Raw genomic sequence first — 27,839 nt, forward strand, 5'->3', positions numbered from 1 at the left:
AGCCGAAAACGTGAGCAGCGTATGCACGCGCGCGGGATAGATTTTCCTCGCCCGGCAATGATTGCGACGTGTCAGCTGTATTAAAGCTAAAAACGGCCACGTCATTACGAAAGGATTATGCACTCTCCCGCAATACCGAAGTTACTCCCCCGCGAGGTTACCGGCACGCTTGACCCCATTGCACATTTTCCATTTCAACCGTATTAAGAGATCCAAGCCGGGATTTAATGAATCAAGGTCCTCCGAATATACTTTGATATTATTTATTCAAGCATTTCTGCATATTTGCCGGGAGCATGAACAGGCTTCGCCCGGCAAATTGCTGGCCGCCTGCGCTAAATAAATTTCCCGACACACAACCGCGGTAACTAAGCTCGATTACGGGAAGCCCTAAATCCGCGTAAATATTGTGACATTTTTAGAGCAACAGCTGCTCGTTTTTATTTGCCTGGCTATTCCTTACTTAGCGTTGCCTGTTTCTTTTCTTTGTTTCTGGTTCAGGGATGTTGCAGGCGTCTTGCTCGCAAAGAGGTCGCGAGCTGATCCTCCACTTTCGGAACGTGATTTAAGCCGGAATTTTCGAGGCTAATGAGTGTAAACTGTTTCTGCATGATTTTACAACTAATTGTCTTCCTTCTTGTGCAATCAGTGGAACGGTGGTATTTATACCGGTGCACGTAGTACTACGTTTCTCTAAAGAACTCGCCTATTTTGCGGGAGTACAATTATACTTTCCGTGCGCGTTTGTTTCTCTTCGTGTAACTCAATGTATTGTATATACACAATTTTTATAGAATGTATCATAAAGACAGTATCGTTTATTTTTAGTACTAGTATTATTCAAATATTGTTTTTATATAAAGAATATTGCCTACTGTGTTTAAATAATTAAATTTTTTGAATGTGCATCTATTTTACTACAGCTACCCGAATTTTTACAGAGGTATCAAATACGCTGTTATTAACATTCCATTTTCCTTTCTAAATATGTGTATGCAGGGTGTCCATTTATTCTACAGAAAATGTATAACGATTATTTATTCATGGTATACATTTTTTAATTAGCATGAAATTGTATAATTTTAATAATAACGAGTGTAAAAATTGCTCTGGACAAATTTTATTTAATATAGCATCCCCGACAAAACAAATTGCCAATTAATATTAAAATACACGAGCAGTTTCAATATATTCTATAGCTTCATGACATACGCAAATGAATTCCTCCTTAAATCAATTTTAATAATTAATTTTCAATTCAGTTTTGCAATGCTCTGCATCTGTTAGTTTAGTTCTACAACGAGCTGTTCCTATTTCCATATACAAGCTACGAAATTCTACGCAAATGATTTAAATAATCGTGACACGAGAACAGGGATAATAAATTACGCAATATGTACTTGCATTGTTTCATACATTCATCAGTCATGTAAGTATTATGAGCGTTTCGCAAATAAGTGCTCGAACCAGAAGATTACACTGGTTTTTGCTCGGAGTGAAGTGGCTCCAAGAACTAAATCGTGCAGTTTGGAATTCACTATGTCACCGAGTCCTCCGCAGCAGCACGTTATCCGAACACCGCAATGCTGAAGCAGTTGCAAATGCTAATGACACCGGTCAACAAGAGCCACGAGTGTAACGTGTTAATCAATCAGAACGACGACAATCAGCTGCGACACTTAATAACGATAACGGACGCTTTTATTGCGGGTCAATAAAAATTTACAAGCCGGTCGGAACAGGCCGGCGAGAGCGTCCGTTTCGCTAAAAGCGGTTTTGCAGTCTGACCTAATACGAATTATAATAGGATTAGCCGAGATAACGGCACGGTTACTCGCTCTTGCGTGAGTTCACGAGCATATAATTATGATGGCGTTGGGATGCTAATAGCGCATTGTTTCGGTCACGGAAACAACGGAGAACGTTATTCCGCCGTGTTTGGTTAAAATATCTTATGTTAATCTAAATTCGTGTTTGTAATCGGCGTTACAGCTCCGCAGGACCGTACGCGGTCAACGCGAATGGTAAAAATCAACATTGACCAATTACCTGTCGACATCCATTGCTATAAACTCGGGTTTGTGCAAAATATTAACAAATTGTAGTGGCAATTTGATCGAAACTTTGATTGTCCGTCTAGCAACCCACAAAACTTAATAAAACCAGATTTATCATCTGATAAATTACCATTACACTAGACTGTGGATCTTTATGCGAAACAAAAATGTTCTGCATTGATTGTGAAAAGAAGGAACAAAATAAAAAGTGATTTCATCCCTTAGTGACGTGGTGTTACATTATAAAAACAACATTACAATATTCTTAAATTTTTCTAATCCTTTACTGTTTTATATTTCATCCAACCAACTTCTTCATAAATGCATAAAGATCTAATGATCACTGATTTATTTGATGAAGTAAACACTGGAAAAATTAATTTTGTAAATATGAAAATACATTTTCGAATTTTCTTTCGCGAGATGGTTTTGCTATATTCCCTTTTACACACATCGAGATTTACATTTTCAAAGTAAAAATTATTCCAAAAAATATCTCAAATACGGTGACTCATATATTTGTTCATATACTTTCCTAATAAAGTATAGAAATCGTTATGTGACGTCTACATGTTTGTTTCTGTTGTCTTTTGTTTTAACGTTCACTCATGACGCACTTATACATATTAAATCTACCATAGCATTGGAAATATCACACACAATTAGCATGAATAAGAGCTTGCCGTGAACAAATCTGTGAATCATTGTATCTTATAAGCTAAACATGATCCGTACATTTTGTTGGACAAGAGTATTTTATTAATAATGTATACAATTTTCAATCTTGTAAACTTAGTCAAATATTTTCTGTGTAATTAGAATAGGATATTAATTAAAAATTGAATGCCACAAAGCCATACGTTCACAATACGAACAATATGATTTATAAAGCTCGTAAACTTAATTTGTGCTCTTCATTGATTATATTACATAAAAATAAGATTGTAAATTGGAAAAAGTAAGTGTAAAGAATGCAAAGAGAATTTAATGGAAAACTTGGGGACCCGGACAGATCAGTTCCACGCAACCACTCAAAGAGTAGAAAAATCCAATATCGGCAGACGAGCCGACACATTCTCAATAAATCAACAAGCAGATTCATGCAACACAGGCGAGTCGTTATTCCTTGAAATCCTGCTGAAACGTTTCCGCCGATATTAATTCGTCCATCAAGGGAAATTATATATTTTCGAGATTCTTAAAGATACAATGACAGTCTGAATTCAATGGTTTCCATCTCGCTCTTCTCTCCCAACGATTTTAAAGAGAGGACATATTCCGTGATAATCACGGAATCCGTGAAAACGCCTCGTTACGCGTTATTATGAAGTTCATCGAATGTTTGCTCTCGTCATTCATATTAATGTCCGTCCGCATGGTCGGACATACATTATCATGAATATCTGATCTGAAATTAAACCGAGGCAAAAATAATAAACGCGTCTGTGTAAATTCCTGTTATTCTTGCCACGGTTGGCAAACAGTATCGAAAACCATTAATTCTGTCACTTTAAAATTACCATAAATACGATTCCACTGGATTTTACCGAGTCTTCACGCTCTCTGAAATATTGATGTAGAAATTAATTTTTCAGTAAACTTCGATCCAATATAGTGCAAACAGATTTGTTAAAAATTCAAGTACTCTCAACATATTTTTATAAATTGTTGTCATAAAATTCAAGTTTCAACGCAAACAAATTTTTGAAGTGAAACGTTATTCGGGTAAACTCGGGGAAGCCGAGTTTGGCCGATCGAGCGAAAAACAGACATATGTGTTTGGGGTAATTTTTTGATGGAGGGGAAAAGGGGGCCTTGATTAACCGGATCCCGATTATAAACAAATATGCGTTTAATTATGATTGTATTATGAAGAGGTATAAATTTTCAAAAATGAAATATTTATTTTGGAATATAATGTACATTTTAATTATTTTTTCCGGTCTCGATTATCCATCGGGCCTTAATTTATCTGGGCTGTTTGTCTCCCGATCAAGCCGGTTATTCGAGGTCCTGCTGTAGTACAGTAAATCCTCTAGAAACGCAAAAGCCTTGGGGGGATTCGTTTGCATTTATCGTAGATGGGACACTATCTTTTTGAGCACCAAAGGCCGAGCCGAACGTAGAGAAGGACAGCTCGTGTAAGGAGAGACCGCGCGCGGGCGAAGTGACTGCGACTCTCCGCGTCTCTTTCTTTCCCATACGCTGTCCTTCTTTGAGCCCGAAACGTTCATCGCCAATTAAATCACTAAATACAGTTGAAATTATATCGTGTTTGGTCTTATTTTAATCAGAAAAATGCCACAAATATATTGGTGAAAGTTTCATAGAAACATATGTAATAATAAAAAAGATTTAACCGATATAATTAATTCGAATGACTATTATAGTTTGAAGCACACATACAGTCAGTGATAAAGCACAAAAATAAAAGTTGAAGGAATATATTTTCGAGTTTTACATTACATTTTACATGTAATCGGATAGCTTCATTTTACCAAACGTCCCCTGCAAGTATAATTTTACGTAAAATGAGTTTTTAGTAAATCAATTCAGTAGCTCATGCAAGTTCTCGTGGGCGTACTGTGGTTAACAATTTACAAACTCGTGGAATTCTTCAGGGTGTAATATCCGGGTGAGAAAATTGTTCGGAGGTAAATTCTTTAGGTGCGTAACTATCTCGAGTTTCAAAGACATGCGGCGAGTTCCGACACAGCGATAGAGACACTATTGCGTGCGCGGGGGCCTGTTCGAGTGCTTTTTGTCTTAATTACACGTCGTTACTTGCAACGAACTGCGGACAGATAAGGTTCAGCATTTATTCACGTTTTACCAGAGTAATTAAAAAGATAATTGAAAAATTTTATTGTGGGAACGAATTCACTGTAATGCGAGAATTATATTTGAGAAATGCTAATAGAGCATTTCAAACCGGAGAATTATTGACAATAAGTTCATTAAAACCACAGTGACATGTACGTTGCTGCTCAAATATGTGCCGTTATCTGTTTGATGAACAATTTTAATGAAGATATTACGAACACTCTCGTCGTTATACACATTTGTAGTTAACCAACGCAATTGATGGACATGAGGTTACCACCCCTTCTTTCTTTTCTATACAAGCAATATAATTAATAAAATATTCTCTAATAATAGAGAAGCCATTAAACAAATTCAAGCATGTTATTACATGATTTATTAAGATTATCGAAACGAGAAGTAAATTTTCATTTAATCTCTGTTCCCAATTTGTGCAAAACATTAGAACATATCTATTTTTGTACGAACTTCAACTGTTTTTACTGTAATGAAAAATTACACATTGGCTGTCGTGTTACCTACACATGGATGACGAAATTATTTGTTTAGATTAAAACATGAAAATTTTTACGTAATTCTCTTGAATTTATGGAATACTTAAGATCATTTACTTGGCAGTCATAGCGTTAACTCGAACACCTGACAAAATATAATACAATCGTTTATCTAATTAACAGATGAACATCTTCATGAAGTGAAGAATGTTCATTAAAAAATATAGGCTGGAAAGTGAATTTCACGTTTCTGCTAATATGATTTGTGGGAATCGTAGAACGTTCTTATTTCTGTGTACATAAGACGCGTGGCGGTCTCCGAGACAGTGGTGTTGCGTGCAGGGGACAGTTCGAGGGGTTTTTGTCTTAATTACACGTCGTTACGCGCAACTAATTGCAGGCAGATAACGCGCTGAGAATACGCCAGACGTCTCGACTTATCGCTCGCACTAATCATACCGGGTTCCGGCAGTCCAGGCTGAAATGCCTAGGACCGGGGGTGGCTGCACTCCCGGCGGAGAGAGAGAGAGAGAGGGAGAGAGAGAGAGAGAGAGAGAGAGAGAGAGAGAGAGAGAGAGAGAGAGAGAGAGAGAGAGAGAGAGAGAGAGAGAAGGGTATAACGTCACACGTAGCGCTGGTTTCGGGGCGAACACGTCAGATTTAACTGGATGTAATTAGTGATTGCAAATTACCCTTTTGTCCATTAACGGGGTCGCGATACCCGTACCAGATTTGCTTTGTCGTCATTATAAATGAACAAGGGCTGCGCTCGTCTCGGAGTGGAGTAAAAATGTTGAAACAAGACTATTCTACACTATCCTGAAAGTACAGTAATGCCTCGATATACATAGGGTAAACTACTATTGCTGGCACTGCAGTAGTTATTGGCACTTTTGATTTAAACGGCAAATATTAAGAATTCCTGGTATAGAAAATTATTTTATATTGCTTCTTATTTGTATTTCGAAGCAACGTTGTAAATTTTCATAACAGAGTTCCACATGTGACTGTTAACAACGCTGGTATTTCCATGCAGTAAGACCGATGGATGACCACAGTGCAGTGTGAATAGTGTTTTATTAAAATTTTCGTTACGAGTAAGTATACTTTATTGCTTTATAACTTAATTTCGGACTGTACTACAGATGTAATAAGTGCGTGTATTGCCGTGTATGTTTAATTATAAAACAATTAGCCTGTTTAACGTTTACTTTTTACTGTGCTAATGACTGTACTATTTGTTATACGATTGTTATTTACTGAATGTATTTTATAATGAAAGATTTATCACTCGTAAAACTGTTCGATTTTGCCGAAAAATCTCTATTAGCTTATAATAATAGCAAGTTAAGCTCGTTTAAACATTTCCAAAAAAGATAAAAAGATTTTTACTACGATTTTGGTTTAGGGTGCCAATCATTTTACAGTTTACCCTATGTAACTTCGGGACTGGAATGTCACGTATATCGTTCCAGACAATGTTCCTTGACTTTTTCTCGCTGGCATTGAATGTAGAACAGGATCACAAGTAAACAAATGATTGAGACCAGTGTATAGAGGCAATATTATTCCAGTGAGAAAATTTTTATCAACGTACCTGCGACATTTTTGTCTGATTAGAGTGACACCAAGCGCGACACAGTTTGGATCATATTCACGTGTTTATGTCACGGTACAACCTTGATTATTCGTACTAATCAGTGGGACATGAATGTTCGGATAATAGAACAATTATTTATCTAGCAACAGTGCTAGATCAACTGCAACGAATCGCGTTGTTGTACACGAATCGCTTCGCATTGAACTGTTTACACGTGAAACACGTGTTCAGATAATGGGGAATTCAGATATCATCGGTTCAGATAATCGAAGCTCTACTGGATCGTCATTCGAACGAGCAAATATCCTCCGAATTATGACATGTTTGGCTTCGGTTTAATCAGAAAAATGTCACAAATATGTTAACAGAGGATTCACGATGACATAATTAAAAACAAAAAAGATTTTTCATTGTATTATCTCATCTGTACTCTGTTGCAAAAGAGTCGTGACTCGCAAATCCTAAGTACTTAAAAATGCACTTGTTTAAACAATTTTCTTCTCTTGAACTGGTCACGTTATTGATAATGAAATTCTTTTAAATAATTCAAACGTAACGTATCAAAAACTTTCTGAAATATTTATCATCGTCAATGAAATTATTTGGTTATCTTTCGAAATCATTTTGTAATGAACACTTTCAAAATATTAAATCATAGAAGCCAAGCTAATTACAATGTCACCGTAACTTCCTTGTCATCTCTCTGAGAGTTATTTTACCACGCATTTGACGACTCGGAGTTCTCGTTCCTCAATAGCAGTGGCGTATCATAAAATTTACGCTGTCGTGATAACTTTGCTCGTAAATCGGGGGAACCGCGCCGAACACTATCATTGATTACCGAAAACATTAACGCGAGACAGAAAATTTCACTTTGTTCGGATTTGTGTGTAAAAATTAAAATTTGAATAAGCTCCTTCGAATTAGTGATAAATTAAAGTCATTTAATCATTCATATATTTCATTATATTATATTATATTATATTTAAATCGTCTCTAAATTCTTTTAGTCGTCTCTTTTTTTTTCAGATAATTTTAACAAGTCGACATAGTAAGAAAATTCACTTAAATTCTTTTAATCTGTCTATTGTCCCAAATTGCGCGAATTCGTTTTCGTCATAAATTTCGTCATAATATCAATCAACCACGCTTTTATTTATAGTCACTAATGCCTAAAACATTTGTTTTCTCCTTTTTAGTGCATTTTAATATAAGCGTGGTTTTTAAAAACGTCTTTCTAATATATTTTTAAAATTCTTCTAACGTTTCAAAGCACACCTACTCATTTTTATCATAAATGCATAAAGTCCGGTTTACATGTGATAAACAAGTATTACATCTCGAAGTAATTTTTGTCCGTCCTTGGCAGCTTACCGCTGTTCTGCCGCCACTTAAATATTCACGCAAAGTTAATTTGTCGCGCGAAGTTGTGAAGCACTAAGACGATTGTCCTAAGGATTTCGCGACACAACAAACTCCCCAAATTCCCCTCAGGATATCTCTCGACGTATACCTGTGTCGTTCTCCACTCGGAACGCTTCCGAAAGTTACAGGGAGGATTCCGGTCCGAATGTCGTTAGATTTGCGGGAAGCTTTTCGGTAAAGGGAGTGATTCGTGTCAGGATGCGCAACGTTTCCACCGTTCTTTTCTTTTTTTTTCATCTTCCGAACGAAATATTCGGGGGACGAACGACGAAAAATTGGGGAAAACTGAACGAACCCGTTCGTAAGCTGCGACCATTTAACACGTTCGCGAGCTAGTCGAAAACTGGGCCACGTATAAAGCTGGAAATATAGAGAATGTATGTTTGAATATCACTTTACTGCCGTAAGGTAAAGTCGGATAAAAGAGGGGAGCGTGGAAACTGATACTTTATACATTCGTATCGACTGAAGTATTAAACGACGCTACCGGAAACTTTAAATGTGATGGAATCGAAGCTTGGCATCGTTTCCCCTTAACAAAACGTTTCGCGAGAGTTGCCTGATAAAGTAATTGCGGCGGAAGAAACGCGAGCATTCCGTTGATTGGTTCAGCAGGATCGGCGTGATATCGGTTACCTCGATAAATTCATAAAATCTTTGTACCACTCTTTCTACTCTGAATAAATACGAAAAGGAAAATCAAATTTAAAGACACGAACATTACGCGTTAATAATCTCTAATATTTAAAAATATCGATTATATTCACGGGCAAATTGAATTCGGAACATGCTACAGAAAATACAGTATTATAATCTCCATTTAAACAAATTTGCATCGAAATAAGCTCGAAAATTAATATTTCATTGGTACTTAACATTAACCGTTAGCATTAACATCAGGGATGACGTATGACCACCAGTTTCTTCGTGAATAACCAACGTTGTATGGATGTTACAGACGTTACATAATTGTTATTAATTAGACGTGAGATAAATTGGAGATCTGGACTTTATGATATTTTTCATAGCTATCTGCAAATTCTAAAAAGTACACAGCCATGCTTCGAACTGAAAATGCACCTTTAGAGTCGGTAAGGATGACAGATTTCATCCTTCGAGGGTTAATTTAATTTTTCGAAAACGCATTTTCACGTAAAAATGTATTGTATAGATATTATACATTTTAAATTTATTTTGAAGCTTATAGTTATCTGTTTCTAGGCTACGCAAATGTCCATCCATTTCGTGTAGCAGAACGCAGGCAGGATTAGTGATGCTAAATCTGTTAAGCGATAACTGTTAAACACACCTATGCATTTTCGCGGCGTTTAAGAGAAATTTAGCAGAGGTCAGTGCAGTAAAGCCCCATAACCGAATTAATAGTGGAACAAAAGGGTTTTCTTTAAAAGAATGTCCAGTTAGGTAAAACGTAATCGTTTTACCACTTAATTTCCCTTATTTAAACAGAAATACGGAACCAATTTCATTCACAATTATACTTTTCATGTAGTACTATTATCATGGAGTACTATTAGACTTATCTTTATTATATGGAATTTTGTAGCGGATATAATGAATTTTATTCCTCGTTTTGGTTCTCATAAAATAATCCATGAAAATTCGAATTTTCATAAAGATCTGCAGCCTAGTAATGCTTAGAAAGCGGATCTTTATGCACAATCAAAATTTTGTATTCGAATTGTAAAAGATTAAAGTGAAGTGGATACTTATTTTCCTTCTTAATACGTTTAATAGATAGAAAATATGTAATGTTATGTTGAATGTTACGTTTCAATATTGTCAGCATCATCAAAACTACATGATTTTTTTCATGTTTAGAATTTGCGGAAGGGAGGGGTAGTTCTATGAAAAGTTTCATTTTAAAATAAAATTGCAATTCGTTCATCGCGAGGGTCACGATTGAATACGCACACCTGATAGGAATAGGGTCGATTTATCATCTGTTACAGCGCGATAATGCAATTGAAACTCGCATTATTAATTTAGAGAGAATTTAGAGTCCGACCACGGTAAATGGTTTTCGCGTGGCGTCGTGTCCGAGTTGGAACGAGAAAATCAACCGGGTCCGGCAACGTTCAGACTAGCTCTGCCATCGAAGTTTCTGCAAATTAGGCTGGTTTTAATAATTTCTCGGTCATCTTTTCACTGCGGGTCGCCCTGTCCAATCCAGCTTTGCGCGGCGTTACACGGTCAGCATTTGCAATACGCGGGTTCGCTGTTTGCAAACGTGGACCGTAATACCGTGGAAAATGAAAGCTGCGCTTTTTTCATGTAACAGCGCCGCGGATAAACAAGATTTTCCACATTGTTTCTTTAATTCTCTTATCAGCGTGCTTTGCTCGGCTTGTGATTCTATTTACTCTTGCTTCTCGTCTCGTTTTCAGCGCTCGTTGGCATTAGACATTCCTCCGCGGCATGTTATGCTCGCCGTTAACATAAAAGATTTGCTTTCTTTTTGGCTTTTTATTCGAAGCTTGCTGTTAGAGCGGTGAAATATTGCGGCGGATCTTTCATTATAATGGTTCATTTCATTTAACATCAACGATTGGTTTACTTTCTCACTCTTGGCATTAAAAGATGCACATACATGTTCCCTTATAAAAACGACAGGATTGGTTTTATTTAGACTTCGTGCGGCTCCTATTCGAATACGTGCACTACTAAAAATATCTATACAATCGTTTTTTATGAAATCAATTTTATTATTTTTCTAATTGTAAAATAAAAAACCTGGAACCGGTCAGTTCCAGACCGGTGTTGGTAGGTTTAGTGTTAATATTGGATTGGCAAGAAAGTAATTTCGCTATTTTAAGGTGAAATAGAGCCCAATTTTTTTATTCAAGCAATGAACTGTAATGAATAAGATCTATTCCCTTTTGTTCGATGATCTTTTGCAAAAAACAATAAATAAGAAAATATTTTATTGATTAATGTTCATCGTTTGAATAAAGCAATTCGGTTGTATTTCACCTTAAAATACCGAAATTACTTTCTTGCCAAAATCGTAGTACGAAAAGTCATCGTAGCACAAAATCGATTTTCTCGAAAGCAAAAAATGTTATTCTATATTTTCAACCCATTTTCTAATGCAGAATCACCCCCTTTTCTATACCACCAGATACAACACTGTATAACAACTAAAAGGAAGAAAATGCATAGATAAAAATGCATTACGTTTTTACTTCTGTGAAACGCTAATGAAAAGTATACAATTGATCTCGATAATAGCAGTATACATCGTGTGATAAAAATGGAATTTCGTACATAATGCATAAATGAGATAAATCCGATTCACACTGAAAGATTCCCGTCAATCATACCGGAAACGAATGTTTATCCATCGGAACAAGACACCCGCTTCAATCCACGGGAAATATAATTTGTGTCGTGTAAAAGAAACGCCGTGTATTTGTATTGTTTCGAGCATCCAATCAAAAACGATATATCACTATTCTGTATTTCTTGTTTTTGGATTCATTCGCCCCAACGAGTTCCACCGTACGGACAGGTAAAATTTCATTCCAGCCATAACAACACGGGGCAACACATCTCTCTTCGAAATTGGGTTCGAAGTTTTCAATTCCGCGTCACTGCTTTCCGACTACTATGACACTTACGGTGGTTGCTCTGCAAGTAAGAGTATAATTAACGCGATTGCCCGTTGATTTCAGACAGGTTTTTCAATTTCATTCTCAGGGGTTACATACCCTTGAACGGTTTCAACATGAATTTCATCAATTTGTTTCCAATGTAAAATTATGTTTCTTTAAAAATTCAATATGTACATATTATACAGGGTGTCCCAAAATTCGTGAAAATCCCGAAAGGGGGTGGTTCCTGAGACCATTCTAAGAGACATTTTCCTTTGCACCAATGTCAACTGCGGCTTTGTTTAGGAGTTATTAACGAAAAACACGGACCAATCAGAGCGCGCCCTGGGCCGCCGCGCCGTCACGATGCGATGTCACGGCGTACCGCGACACTCGCTTGCCGGCGCGGCTTGGCGCGCCGGGCCAGGGCGCGCTCTGATTGGTCCGTGTTTTTCGTTAATAACTCCTAAACAAAGCCGCAGTTGACATTGGTGCAAAGGAAAATGTCTCTTAGAATGGCCTCAGGAACCACCCCCTTTCGGGATTTTCACGAATTTTGGGACACCCTGTATGTATGATATTTAAAATAATTCACAGTTCGAGGTTCTCCTACTAAAAATATTTATTTTCTTACACTGAGAAAAAAATCCTGTCGAAACAAAAAAAAATATATGTTGATTCAATAAGATGTACTATTGAATAGTGCCAATATCATATGAACTTATTTTAATATTTAATACTATTGAATTTCCATAGCAAAACTCATTTCCGCCAATCATATAAGCGAATAGCTTGACATCAATGTTTTCAAAAAAATAAGATATGGCCTCAAACCAATTCCAGTATAAATCAATACATTTCTCAAATTTTTTTAACAACATATCTGATTGAAGGAAAAAGAGAAATATTACGAATAATAATGTACGGTATTGAATCGAATAATATTTTCAATCATTTCATGATAGACAATTCGAATACATCACGATTTGCTTCTAAATTTCATACTATTGAAAAGAATACATTGATATTCATCGAAGTAAAAAAATTACAATAACACGAGTGTTATTGAAGTAACTACCTTTTTTCTCAGTGTACAGACGCAATTCAATTCAATCTTGAAAATGGTCCAAATTAGTGACCGAAACGTCGATTATTTGAAAATTAGCAAAATTGCTTAGTTAATTTTTGTTTTTTGTATTTAACGATCGAACCGTAGCGCCGATATCATTCAACAATTGTTATTAACAATAATACGATCGATATAAATAAGTTCATCTCCTACTAAAAGCTGAAATTCAAACGTCTCCAGAAACTTTCAAAAATTTTTCACGGAAATGAAACTGCCACGGATTTAAAGATTGAAGCCTCCTCTTTGCAACGGATCTTTAAAAATTGCCTCGCGATTTTCATTTCACTGTTTTATGCAACAAAAATGGTGAAAAAGTTCAGTCGTGTGAAGTTGGCGGAACACCGCACATTCAAATCTCGATAAAGCAACTAAAAAAAAATCGTACCTCAATATTTAAAATACTGCAAACAGAAAGCTCCAATCTTTAATGCTGCGGTGGTTTCAGACACCGAAAAAATTTCTCAAAGTGTTCGCAAACGTGTTTTCGAAAAAAACGCCACTCCTAAGTCCAATCTATTGTTGTTCTCAGCTTTATTAAAATTATTGGGATAATAATGAAATATCTATCTGGCTCCAGTTCTTTTGCAATTGAGAGAGACAGTAACAATATAACAATATTATTTCTCCACAGTTCTAGATGGATTAGTAAAGTCGGAATATAATAGAATTATAAAATCAACTAGAAAGAACTCTACGAAGAGTTAACCGAAACGTAGAAGTCTGAATCTTTTAAAAAACGCGTGACACTTGTCTATTTCGATCCGAGGTTCTTACGACCGAAAGACCGCAGAAAACCGAAGGCTTTCTTTCCGTCAGTTGCCGGTGGACGGATCCGCTGAAATATCCAGCGCTTTAAATTTCCTCGACAAACCTAATGAATCGAGTTTCTTCATCGGGGTCGAACGAGAAACCTCCGTCGGAGTAGTTCGCGGCAATAATTCAAGCTCGCCCCGGGTCAGAAGACGGTGGACAATTTTTCATCTAGCGGGGAAACAGATCGTCCGGGGATTGTCCCGTGTTTCGAAACGTGTCACGTACCGGTGGCGTTCGGACGCAAAAACACGCGGATCGAGACGAACCTCCGGTGGCCGGTTGTCCTTTATCGCGTGAACGGCTGGCAGGATCGAAATGGCGAAATGCTGTTGCAGGTAGGGTACGTGCCTTCGTTTTCGCAGCCGGCCAATCATTATGTAATCAAAGAGCGGCTCGTGCTCAGTTAAGAGCCTGTCCGTCTGGCAATCGTCGTGTTCAATCACGCGTTCCCTATAGTATATCGGCCGTGCGCCGAGTGTTACTCGCTGCATCCGACAATGATACAGTCGAACTGCTCGCCCCGGTTACCTCTCTCAGTCGATTGGATAATGATATCCACGTCTGCATCGGAAATCAGTCGCGTCTGATGGCATTTCCCTGTTTGGCCCGCCGTGCTGTTGCGTCGCGCCGTCGCCTTTTCCTAGGACCCCTAACGAACCTGCCTTCGCCAAATGATCATACCTGATCAGTGCCCTTTGTCGATAATGCGAGCTATATCCGAAAAGTTCGGGAACGTCGCGCGTGAAACGTAATATTCGGCCACTCTCGAAAGGACGATAACATTTTAAATATCGAACCATAGAACTTGGATTTTATTGAAAACTTGCAAAAATTTTTAGAAAAATTGCAAATGGAATTACGGAGAAAATATAAAAAATTGTTGTCTACAACCTTTACATGTGGGCCGGTCTCGAAAATTTTAGGAACACATTTTTCCGAAAATGTGGGTAGTATTTTTCACGTTCAAATCTAAATTTAAATTAAAGTTAAAACTAAAAATTTAAATTTATTAGCATTTTAAAATTGTTATAATGCAATAGGTATTTAGTATCAGCCCTATACATATACATATACAGCCCTAAGCTGAATAGAAAGGCCTTTTTTTCGAAAATAAAGGACAAAAGTCTGCATGAAGAAATTAGAATAATAATGATAATAAGAGAAATATGGAATGATACTATAAGAATAATATGTACAATATTTTTCCCAATTGTATGTGACACTAATGTTTCATTAAAATGGAAGGAAGCGATTTGGGAAAACATCCCTCACAAGTGACGTAGGCAACTAGTTGTTGCAGCATTGGAATTTCGTAGGGGTAGTTCTGCAATAACTTACGTCAAGTCTATAGAAGGGTGGCCCATTTTTCTACTACATGAGAAGGCACACATGGCGACTTTGAAGTTTTCATCCTTAGACCCAAATAAATCTATCAAGGGAGCAAATAACGTAACCAGGTCAAGTGGGCTTGGAAGGAAACAGTCGAAGGAGAACTCTCGTAGCTTCAACCTTATTTTTTTACGTCACTCATTAGCTCATAGCGTACTAATAAATGTCAATTTTGGTATCAATAATTCTATCTTCTTATTGATTGTTCCTTACAATTAATTTAACAAAAATATTTGTACATTTAAAAAACTGTAGAAATGTTAATACAGTTCTCGATATTTGTTTGTGAGAAGTTTAGTACAAAATACCAATAAAATGGTATTTTAATTAATTAGATGGAACAAAAATTCCTTGACCCTTAATTGTTAGAATTTTTTACAAAATAGTGAAATTTAACAACCTAAAAAATTAGTTTTTGCATAGACTCTAGCCAGTGTAATACGAGCCCTCTAAAAATTAGTAAACATCTATAAATTATTGACTAAACAAACACGATATCTCTAGTAGTTTTTCACCCTTAATTTCCAGCATTGTTATTATATTACCTTTCCAACATAAATCTCGACTGGAAAACAGAGTTGTGTGTAAAATATTTTCGCGAGAAATGCTTTCCAACGCGTTGTGTCTGCGCCATTATCAAGGGTAGTCCTTTGTGCAAATACCAACAAAATCCGAAAGCTCGAAAAATCTGACACAGGTAGCTGCGACATCAAACCTTTAACGTACATGCCCATGACATAAACGGGCTCGGCTCGTTGGAAAGAGACGGTGTTAAATTTCACAAACTCATTTAAATCTAAGATGAGAAGATTTAATTTTGCAAGTTGCGGACGACGTGGTGCCTGCCCGACACCACTGGCCGCAGAAAGGTGATATGCTAGGAGGTTGGAAAGCGTGGACGAATCCACAAGTAAATCGGATTGTCAGTAAATTATTCGATGCACTTCCGGCGGCTGAAATTTGCTAATGAGGGTTCCTGTTGTCTCATAAACATTGACTTTCTAAATAACAAATTCCAATATTATGAGAATAATATTTAAAATTATGAGGAATTTAACAAAGATGGATAATTTACTATTACTCTTCAATTACATGTCTTGGACAATTTCGCTTAAAATTGAAGATTTGAGAGGCTTATTGGCTTATGCGTATGACATGTATGACATTATAGTGGGTGGCCAAATAATAATTAGAAACACAGCACGAGAAGCATATATTAGAGTACTACTAAATATGTGCTTCTAATTTTCAAATATGAACACTTCCTACAAAAATTATAAGAACTCAATGTAGTTCAACTTCCATTTAAGGATTCATTGTTTTCATGTAAAATCACCAACTTCAGAAAGTGTCTCTAAAATTTGAATCGACTACTGTATCTCTTCAGGTATCTCAACAGCATCACTATTTTTTTTTAGTTCAGTTAAGTAAAGTTTCCAGAAAATTAAGACACGTTTTTGATTTAGTATAGCTGGATTACTTGTAGTTTGTGTTTTTTTTTCGTACGTCGTCAGACTTTAATTAAGCTGCAACAAGTCTAGAACTTAACTCGAAATACGTTAGACGTACACAAGCCCGAAAGAATTATACGTCAGGGTTAACCAGTCGCTGAAACTTAATCTCTTCACCAGTAATGGTACTTCTCTCTCGAGCATTTGAGGTTTGAAACTCGAACTAGCTCGGATGGTAGAGTCGTTTCTAAGCTGTGTCTGTCCCTCCCTATCTTGTAGCACTCGTAATTGAAAGAGACCGAGAGTCAGGTGACGATATATTCGCAGGATCAAATACACATACAATTTAAACTGTCATATTTATCAACCCAATATAACAGTATTGTTTGCTGCTATGTTTTGCTTGATAAAAATGAGTCGACATTCTTGTTTCGCCAACTTAAGTGCGACGTGTGGCCACTGTACTGGGTACACCTCAGTTTATAAAAAATTGTTTTGAGAAAATCAGAAAATCTGAATTAAGAAGTGTTAATGATAGCATCTGTAACAGGGTTGGGCACAATTTGTTGAAATAAGGTGATACACAATCATTTAAAATAATGAATCACACACACACACACACACACACACACATTTCAAATACTTTATTATATTTATTTGATAAATAATATAAGAGAAGTGGTTTTACTGTGTGCTTAATTCTCTATCAAAAAACCTAAAGTAACACGAGACAAATTAATGAAGTGTATGTCGTATTATTCGTTCCTAATCAGTGAATAATATGTCGAATTAACATAGTGAACGAATGTGGAATATTAATATACAATGTGACGTTTTGTCAGTACATTGAATGGTGTATTAGTAAAAATAATTTGTCTAACAATACGATCATGTAGTTTCCTGCATGAAGTTACTCGGATATATTTTAATTGTATTTTCATTTAAATTTTAGTATTGCTATTTTTTCCACATGTTTGTGATAGTGGAGATTATAAAGGGAATTTGTATTCGTCGATGTTATCTGATAAAAGGCTCGGACGATTGAATGCAGCTTGGCGTTCCGAACAGTCTGATCAAAGCGGGACGATACTACTTGCAATACTCTCGCGTTATCAGAGTTCATAGTTGGCTCAATTCGATTTCACCAATTCAATCTTACTTTTTCCATTGTGAGCTCCAGTCTCTTTTAATATTTACCCCTCTTATATAAGCGATAATTTAACAAGATTATTGAACCTTTAGCGAGTAATCCGAATTTTAAAGATCTTTGTATTGAATGAATTTGCATACTTGATTTCTCAGTGTCAGGTTGATGACTTATCTCTTCAACATTTTTCTTTTAATTACGTTAAAAGACATTTTTTCTGTATTATAATATAGATCTGTTTAATACTTCGTCGTGTTTTTCAGCAACATTCTGATTTTCTGCATTTTAAATATCCGGTTCATTTATTTTTACATACAAAATTACATTCTCTTCGATTCCACTAGAAACTGTAGGATACCTTGAACATTTAATTTACGAACGCGCCCGGTTACTTTTCATCTTCAATGATTATTCTATGTATATCAAATTATTATGGGGAACAAAAATTTCACGAATTTTAATCCGGATTTAATTTTGTAAAATAAAAGTCGACTCTAGCACAGCGATGTAAAATAATATCATTTCATTTCATTTACTGTGAAATGCCTCATGAAAATTAATATGTATAAAAATATTCACTGCCCATGGGTAATATTACACCGACAATAAAACATATTACGAAATTATTAGACTGTGGTTGTTAATCCTCTTGAAATATGTAAAAAATATGTAAGATGTGTAATAAAGTATGTTGAAAATATGCAATAATAGTAAAAAATTCATCCAAATGTGGTTATAGATCAAATTATAATAAACGACAAGCATTCTTACTGTTATAGATACTTGTTTTGAAATTACTTTATACGTAAATAATGATAACCTGACGTCATTAGAGCATATCAATACAGTGCATTTCTATTGGCTCCTTAACAATTCACCGCCTAAAATTTGAGTGACTAGTGATACTATTTTATATCTAGTAATTCTTTTTAAAACTGCATTATTCGGTATTGTTTAATAATTTTATGGAATTGGTCAAAAATCAACAGACGAAGAATATAATATTCGCAACAATTTAGAGCGTTTGAAAATATCAATGTACATATTACTTTCAGCGCAGACATTTTTGATGTTTTGATTAGATTGCGCATTTCATGCACTTACGACGAAAATCAATAGATAAAATAATGAAAAGATTGAAAGTATTTAAAAAAAGGATCAATACACATATTTTTACATTCTTAGAATAATTAAAAGTACTGCACAAAGTCTGCAACAAATACAGACAATGTTTATTCAGTATGGATCTGGCAATTACAGACAATTACGCGAACGCGTCCCCAAGTATGAGCTTTTGAAACGGGAGAATTGACTCGAAACTGCGAACCGATATGTTCGACAAACACGCGATTATTTCTCGCAACGGCGGACGTCGATGACGTTCGTTCGGCGCTGATCAACAATCATAACATCGCCTTAAATCGGCTGTTAGGGGGATCGAGTCAATTCGGACTCTCTCTTCAGTCGATTACCCATCGATATCCCCTCGACGCTCTCGAAAATCAACCGTGGCCTGATGATGGTTCGTTGTTTGCTCCTATCCGTTTCGAGGACTTGGCTGTCGGCGCGGCGCGGCTGCTGGCGAGAACCGCAACGACGATCCAGAGAAAAATAATTACGTACGAAACCGAAAGCGTTGCCTCGGAAAATCGAGTATCGTTGTTAATCGGATTGTTAACGGTAATGATCCTCGTTGAACGATTATGATAATACCAGGTGCTTGTGCGGCGACGGTATGCTCCAACTATTTCTGATTCCCTTCCGGTCGATCCGGTTAACGAGTCTCCCTCGCAGCATTTCGAAAATCTGTTCTGTTTAATGGGGATTCACTGTTTGCTCGCCACTCCATTGACCTTTTTACGATACCGCATCAATCGGAACGCCGAATTCATGGAAAGTGGTTCGGTGAAATGTTTAATTACGCGCGCGACGAGTTGCCTGAAGGTAGCTTGTATTTCCACGTGGCTCGCCTTTACCGTCGACCCCTCTCCGCTTTCATTCGCATAAATTGCAACGCGACCGAATTCTATGGATACCAGGTGTATGCAATTTACACATTTGATTCCGAGTTTTAAAAACCGGCAAATTGACCCCACGGTCTGCCGATTCTGTGGACTTATCTCATACGCCGCATTTGTTCTGAATATCCGGCTGGAATCTTGAATCTTTTGACCCTAAGTGGACAGTTTGTACTCCACAACGAATCCCCCTAAATGATTGACCAATCGGTGTAACAGTCCAACATTCTTATATCAATTTATTAACTGTGCAAAATGTGTACTTATACATATAGGGTAAAGTGCCCAAATATGAACGACTATTTGTTGATGTCATTTTTTGATCATTTTAGAATGCTCCTTTTTCGACCAAAAAATTACCAGTTGTAGACGCATTTCCTTCCTATAAGATTCTAGGGTCAATTTATTTCTTTTGTGGTGCGTCATTTGCAGGTTCCAGCGAAAGGGGTTCTTAATATGGTACACCTTGAGTCTCTAACATGACACCAGTGGCATATTCGGCACCCACACCGAATGACAATAGCTATAGCCATATTAGGGAACCCTTGGTATACAATGTATAGTGCCATATTGGGAACTCCACGCGGACTGAGAATACTAGCTACTGACAAAGAGAAAATGAATTTCAGCCCAAACCAACAGTTGGCAAACGTTAATATAAATAAACTGAAACTACAGATATGTTCAAACATTTCAAAATCACTTACCTTCCTCGAAAAAGATACAATCGAAAATCTAACCACAAAAATATTCAACACGTGGAGACACAACTGGCGGAGGATCGATACTAAAATCTATAGAATTTTGTTGAGTAAACTGTTGAGTAAACATGGTAAACTATTGTTTGAGGATTTCTTCACTAGAGTGCGACTTCTCCTTTACAAGATATAAGGTACTGCCATAATAGGCGATTATACCATATTTGAGCACTTCACACCCTATTATAATTATAAATTATTATATGAAGTATACATATAATATGATATGCATGACGTTAATTTGATTCTCTTAATGTCAAATGAAAAATCCTGGTTGTCACACATATGTGAGATGATATAATAACGACACATTATCCAGCGGCGATTATTTAATAATTTTTATCGGAATTCCGTAGCTAAAGATTTTCGAATAGATCTTTCAACAGCAACAACAATTTCAATCGTGATCCAAGTTATCCCCAGTAACGTAATCTAATAATTTCGGTTGAAATTATCATGTAAAAAAGGATTATTAAGCTACCCTTAGGCACAGAAAAATGATTGAAAACTCTATTGACAGGCTTCTAATGTTGTACAGTTTCTAACAAATTCTAAGAAGTTTTGTTATCTGTTTGTCTCTAATGAGTAAGACTAAAATTCACATATCCGGTGAACAATAATACAACGAATACAACGAACGATAATAATTTATGACAGAAATGAGTCGGCGAGACATGGAATAGTAGAAGGATAATCTTATCAGAATGATTAAAGGAAGAAATAAATTTCTATTTCATTCCAGTGCCTCATAATTGATGCGGAACATTTTAATTTTGCATAAAGATCCGCAGTCTAGTTATTGCTGATTTACTGGGGGCTCGTGAAAAATAATCGACAGGTTGGTTATCAATCTTACATTACGGGCCCGATAATGCTCGCTTTCAGCGGTTCTTGTCCGACTAATCCGCGGCTCGTATTCGTCGGTGATTATTGAACACGAGCCATCGATTGTCCACGTGTCCGAAACCCGTGGAGCGAACATATCCTAGCTCGGAGCCGCGCGTAAATTTCCGAAACGTTCCCCGTTGCGGGTGCATTCAGAACTTTTCCAACGCGTACACGCTCGTCCTTCTCGTCGAACTAGTACTATTTTTCCATTCGGAGTACCTGCATCGAGTGTTGCCCGCGGCCTCGAACAATAGACAAGCATTTGAATTGTTGTCAGACGAGGTGACGATATCCTTGCTCCGCTTTTCCACCCGTGACGCGTTCTCACCCTCCTCCTCGGGCCTTTTTCTTTCTTTGCTGTTTAATCCTCGGATGCCGGGTCCGTTTTGACTCAGAACTACACGTTTTTTATTTCGACAAAAATTCCATGTAACCTTCTAAACCCTATCACCAATTTCTTCGTAAATGAATAACTCTTTCACTTAATTATCTCCTAGTATCCATATCGGTGTCCCCACTCTACCTTCCCATTCTACGACGCTATTCCCCCACCCTTCCGCCACGGCACAATGTTACGTGACCAATCCGGTACTACTAGCAGAGGCAGGGTAACTTTTCCCCCTTATTTCTGTTATTGGGTGGGAACGAAAGTTCGTTTTCAAATTAACCCTTTACACTCCGAATTATTCTTCAATTTTGTTGTCAACAATTCCCTACAATTTTAAGTGTTTTCTTGAAATTTACTTGAAAGGACAGTTCCTTGACTGCTACTTATTTTAAACAATTGTTTTTACTAATTATATGAAATATAGCTCTTAAACTTTGTTGAAATTTATATTTGCTTTCAGAGTAGTTATATTCGCTTTTATATGTTTTTCAAATACACATAAAAACTCGTTTTATTTATATTTTTCTTTCTCTGATGTACATACAGTCACACTCGACAAAGAAGGGCAAAGGGTTAAAATTCAAAGATGAAATCAAGATCATAGATTTATTCTATTGTGAGGTACTTCATCATGTTATTGAACAAACCTATGAATAAATATCTTGATTTTATCTTCGAATTTTTATTTAAAAACAAACTTCAAAATTGCATTCTGTATGCAATTAGTGATCGTCTATTTCCTATGATAGTGGAATTAAACAATCCAGTGGAAAAACTGTGTAGACTGTTACAGAACATGAAAAAATAACTTGGTACTTTTTGAAAAATTCCACTGAAATGGAGAATTAGAGAAAAGTCCGGTTTATATTAGACCAACTCTCGTAAAAGCAATAATAAGCCCATGTTACGGTCTCTTATGATTTTGTCGACTACTGTAGTCATCAGAAAACGCATCCACTGTGACCACAACCTAAACGCGAATGTTTCCCCGATGGTAGCTCGTATTTTTTCCCTCTGTTCCTGTCGCAACGTTCTCGTCGTCTCTCTTCGATGTCGACGTCGCACGTCGTTCGCCATTTTCGAGCACGATGATAACGCGAACCGGACACTGGCACGCACGCAAACAAATCTCGACAATTTATACAATTTGTGAGGTATGCCCGGCCGTAATCGGAAATGAACGGAATCTGCGTTTGAATGAAACATTTCGGATAACCAGCGGAAGCGTAATTTCTATCGTTCGTTCTCGAAATGAAATTGGACGATAATAAAAAATGATTAAGTTATTGCTCCGTGACGTGGTTTTCTGCGGTTGTGAACGACCATGAGCTGTTTATTGTTCATTGTTTATTGTTCAGCAATATTGGACTGTTGAAAAATTACTGTATGTTAAGGTATAATAATTGTGGAAGTGATGGTGTTTAATGAGTTGCTGGGTCTGTAGGATCTTTGCAATTTGATCACTTAGTTCTCGATAGATCGCGGATTTTATGCAGTTATGATAAAAATGAAAAATTATTAGGTGATCGCATAAGTTCGTGCCCGATTTGAAAATAAAATTCATTGGTTAAATTTTAAATTATGTTATACTAATTTTAATTATGGAAAATTTAACTATTTTTTAATTTTAATTTAACCAATCTTTAACCAAACCTTTAACAAATCAGGCACGAACTTATGCAATCATCTAATATTTTCGTCACGTCAATATTATTAACAGAGAAATAAATTTTTATGTATAATACTTTCTACTTCTAATAATCGTTCTAGTTAACAATGTTTGACAAAATAATTTTACGAAGTCTGTAAATGAAATTCAGTGCAAACAGAATAATTAGAAATAAATCAAATTAATTTTTGAATCCTCAACGTGCTATTTGTAAATACACAATAGTTTTAAATTAATCATTCTTCCAGTTTAGAAATTAAAAGTACAGATATTGTTTTATAACAAAAAGTAGAAAAGAAATATTTTTTTACAGTAGAAATGATGGATGTTAAATTTTTTTATGGTTACTGGGTAGTTTAGCCAGTGATCGACACTGTATTGGTTATAACGATGTTCAAAATGATCGCAAGGGAAGAAATGATGGTTTCCAACGAATTTACGTCACAGCTTGAGTTAACGAATGTCGAAAGTAAAAACTAGAACATCTCACAGTTTCGTTTTAATTAAAACTCACATATTGGACACAAAATGTACAAATTAGAGGAGACAACTTTCGCAAGCTTTCAAAAAAAATTACACCCTTCACGCAGCAGTTAATTAACCCAATTTACAACTTATTTCCTGCTAGGGAAAAGCGTCAAACGGCTGAAACTTACGGAATTTTATAAATTGTTGCCGAAATTATACGTACGTTTTGGATTCGTGAAAATTATGTCAAATATTAACTGTCCTGCCTTTGACCATCAATTTAAAGGTAATTTTTCCTAATCGATAAATGTTGCTCGTTAAACGGGATCGAAAAATGATTTCGAACTCCAATGAAAATGAATTATCGAAAAATTAGGCTTGTAAATGAGAGAAAATGATATTTCAATACGTCCGTTCCACCTTCCATTAATTATGTTGAATACATCAGCTGAATAAATATCCTTGAAAAATCATTAAAAATAAAATCATTTTACTTACAGATTTATTTATATTTCCCATTGTTATTACGTTTTATATTCACAACAGGGCAGGGAATATTTATGCAAATATCCATTTTCATGGGCCAATTAACTGAAATTAAATATAAATTGATTTAATCTGATAAAATTTCCATCCGGATTTCAATGGAAGCATAATATTATGAAACATAAAAAACTTTTCGATACGCGAATCTGTAGACAAATGAATTTGCTATAAATCCATAAAATCTGCGATATGATGAATGTAGTAATTGTATGTGGAAACCACGTATCTTGATTTATGGGAACACTAACATGACACGAAGTTTAGTAGAATAAAATTTTCCACACAGATAAACACAGATTTAGTATATTCTTATCTAATAATGAAAACTCAAAAATTTCAACTTGAATAAACATTCACTATGTAAGTATCCATAAGAGCTGCATGCTTTTTTAACAATATGAATGAATAACTAAAAACGAAAATAATGTGTTACATTAATATTGGTTATTAAATACCAATAAAATAATACAGCTCAGAACTACATAAATTTATAAAATTAATATATCATTGATCCAGCTTTCTCTTTATTTGACAGAATGTACGAAGCGTGTGGGCACTTGCTAATAGAAATTTCAATAAATAGTGAGCCGCAGACATCATAACCATGGTGTATTATCGCTTGTGATGTACGCATCCGTATTTATTTTACTAGAAAACAAGCATTTTTCAACTTTGAACATCGACAGAAATCGATTTTTCCTATTTAAATACGCGCCACCATCCCCTACCTCTCCATAATGCGACTCCATTTATCTGAAGCTGTCGGGGGACAATACGATTCGGATAATAAGAGTCCATTAATTCTCCTTTCCATTACTGTTTATTCGTTCGTATAATAGGAGCTGATATTCGTATAACTGGTTATCCCATATGTTCCAGTGTTTTTAATAAGAGCGAATATGCCAAAAGTTTTACTCAGATATCAACAACGAAAAGATTTTCTATGACCCTACTCGTAATTGTAGGCAAAATTTACTAATTTTTAAATAACCCTACTAGGAAATTTTAGTTCAAGCGACGCGTACTGTTGTCGCAGAAATGGCTTTAAAACTTATGTATAGTCCTTAAATATCATACATCTAATAAGATGCACATATCGACCTTGCAAGGAAACATAACTTCACATATAAAAAAATTGTTAATCGTATTTTTCAATCGTTCAAGGATACGTTGTTAACCCTCATACATTCCTCAGGGTGAAAATTCCCCCATTCACAATTGCATACCGTGAAATGATTGATCTCTTTTTGTTGGTGTTGTGAGACGTATTTCTTCAAAATGTGACGCTATAAAAATAATTTATTAACTCCAAGAGTGTAGAGCAGAAATGATCGAAATGATAGATCTCTTTTTGTTGGTGTTGTGAAACGTATTTCTTTAAAATGTGACGCTATAAAAATAATTTATTGACTCCAAGGGTAGAGCAAAAATGGATGAATTATTATAATTACTAGGATCTGTTGTGATGTTAATGAAATGTTCAATTTTTGTAGACGTATTTGAAGAAAGTGGAGTCCAATAAAATGTTATTTTCAGTGGTAGTAGCCTTTGTAGATCTAAAGTAGATAAGTATGGAACTAAATTGTGCCGAATTTTAAATTATGGCATTATTTGAAAATTTTCAGAAGCCATAAATGCATAAAGATCTGCAGTCTACTGAGTACATGAGGATTAAAGGTACGAATTCAATGTTTAAACCCAGACCAGTCCTTCAGTGAATGTAGATTGATTTAGTAAACGATGAGCCTTGCTCGATGGACCTGCTATTGCTGATCCAAATAAACAATAGCGACTGAATAAATCCATTAACGACTGACCTCTCAATTGTAATCTACTCGAAATATTTCCTTCCATCTTCATTTCTCCGGGTTTATTTTGCTCTCCCTCGGTTTTTCTCATTACTCTTGCACTTTTCACATTCGGGCAGTGGCCCTCCGCGAACTCGTCTTCGCATATTCTGTTATGACAAGTCGCTGCCAGTTGCTCCGCGAAGTCTCGGGTCCGCGTATCTCTCTCTCTCCGTCTCTCTTTCCCTGTATCTCTTTATCCCCTTCGGCCCTGTCCTCCCGCTGTCCTTTCTGTTACAATTTTGCCCGACAGAAAGCAGTTGAACGCCACGGCGGACTTTCGACTATTAATTCACGCGACGAGTTGAAATGTGTTGCTGCGTCGCATCCCCCGGGATCTCTCTCACCCCCCTCTCTCACCCTCTTACTCTTGCTCTCTTTTTCCCGGTTTGCTCCATCGCCACCTTCCTGGCGCCTTTGTAATCCGGACACCGCTTAGCGCGAAAGGATTTTTGTGTTCGCAGAGTTACAACGGCCGACCCCGGTTCCGAGTTCTATTAATAGCGGCCGTAATTACACCCGCGAACGCGATGACGTAGTATCGACAAGCCGGCATTGTTACTCGGTATTTATTATGCAATTAAACGGCGAACGTTAACTGGATTTATAAGTGCGACGTGGCACGCTAGTGTAACGGAGTTATTACCCGCGCAGTTGTAATCGCGAGTATTGAATAATTGTGCCGTTTAATTTTCAGGTCAAACCGTGTCGCGTTGCGCCGCCGCGCCGCGCCGTCGTCCCAAGCGGAATCAGAACTCTTCGCGGCGGAAAGATTGTTTCGCAGTGTTGGTTTCCCGACTGTCGAGACCGGAAAGCTTGTCACGGTGAACCATGAGTTACGACTTAACACCGCTGATCGAGAATCGCAAGGATCATTGGCATCGAACTCACTCGAACAACTAGTAACTGGAGGTTTCCCTCGATGCAGTGGAACAGCCACAAACTTGGGGTCTTGCCTTCCATACATCAAATGCAAACGAATGTCAGCGTTATTGAGCATTAGAATCTTAACACTTCGGCTTAGAACTTTGATCAAAGCCGTCTTTTGAAGTAGAGTAACTACAACCACTAAAAAACAGTATTCAACTATTTAAACCACATAGTTTTCTGAAAATTGAACCAGATCACTTGAGATTTTTTGGTATGCCAGAAAAATTAGTTCACTAATTACAGGTAATGCTTAGGCAAAGATGTCGAATAGGATGTTACACAAATAATACTTTCATAGCTAGTAAAGACTTAAAAGAGGGGAACAAATTTATATTTAATCATCAAAATCTCCTAAGTTAAATGTTTTTATATCAAACCGGTTACAATT

General features: G+C 36.4%; 1 protein-coding gene across 11 annotated transcripts in view; it reads right to left on the reverse strand.

Moving 5' to 3' along the window:
* The window catches only part of LOC143216303 (uncharacterized), a 491,467-nt gene that overhangs the window by 2,310 nt on the left and 461,318 nt on the right, over positions 1–27,839 (reverse strand). The window lies entirely within an intron of this gene.

Source organism: Lasioglossum baleicum, chromosome 15 (genome assembly GCF_051020765.1).
Source record: "Lasioglossum baleicum chromosome 15, iyLasBale1, whole genome shotgun sequence".
Lineage (NCBI taxonomy): Eukaryota > Metazoa > Arthropoda > Insecta > Hymenoptera > Halictidae > Lasioglossum > Lasioglossum baleicum.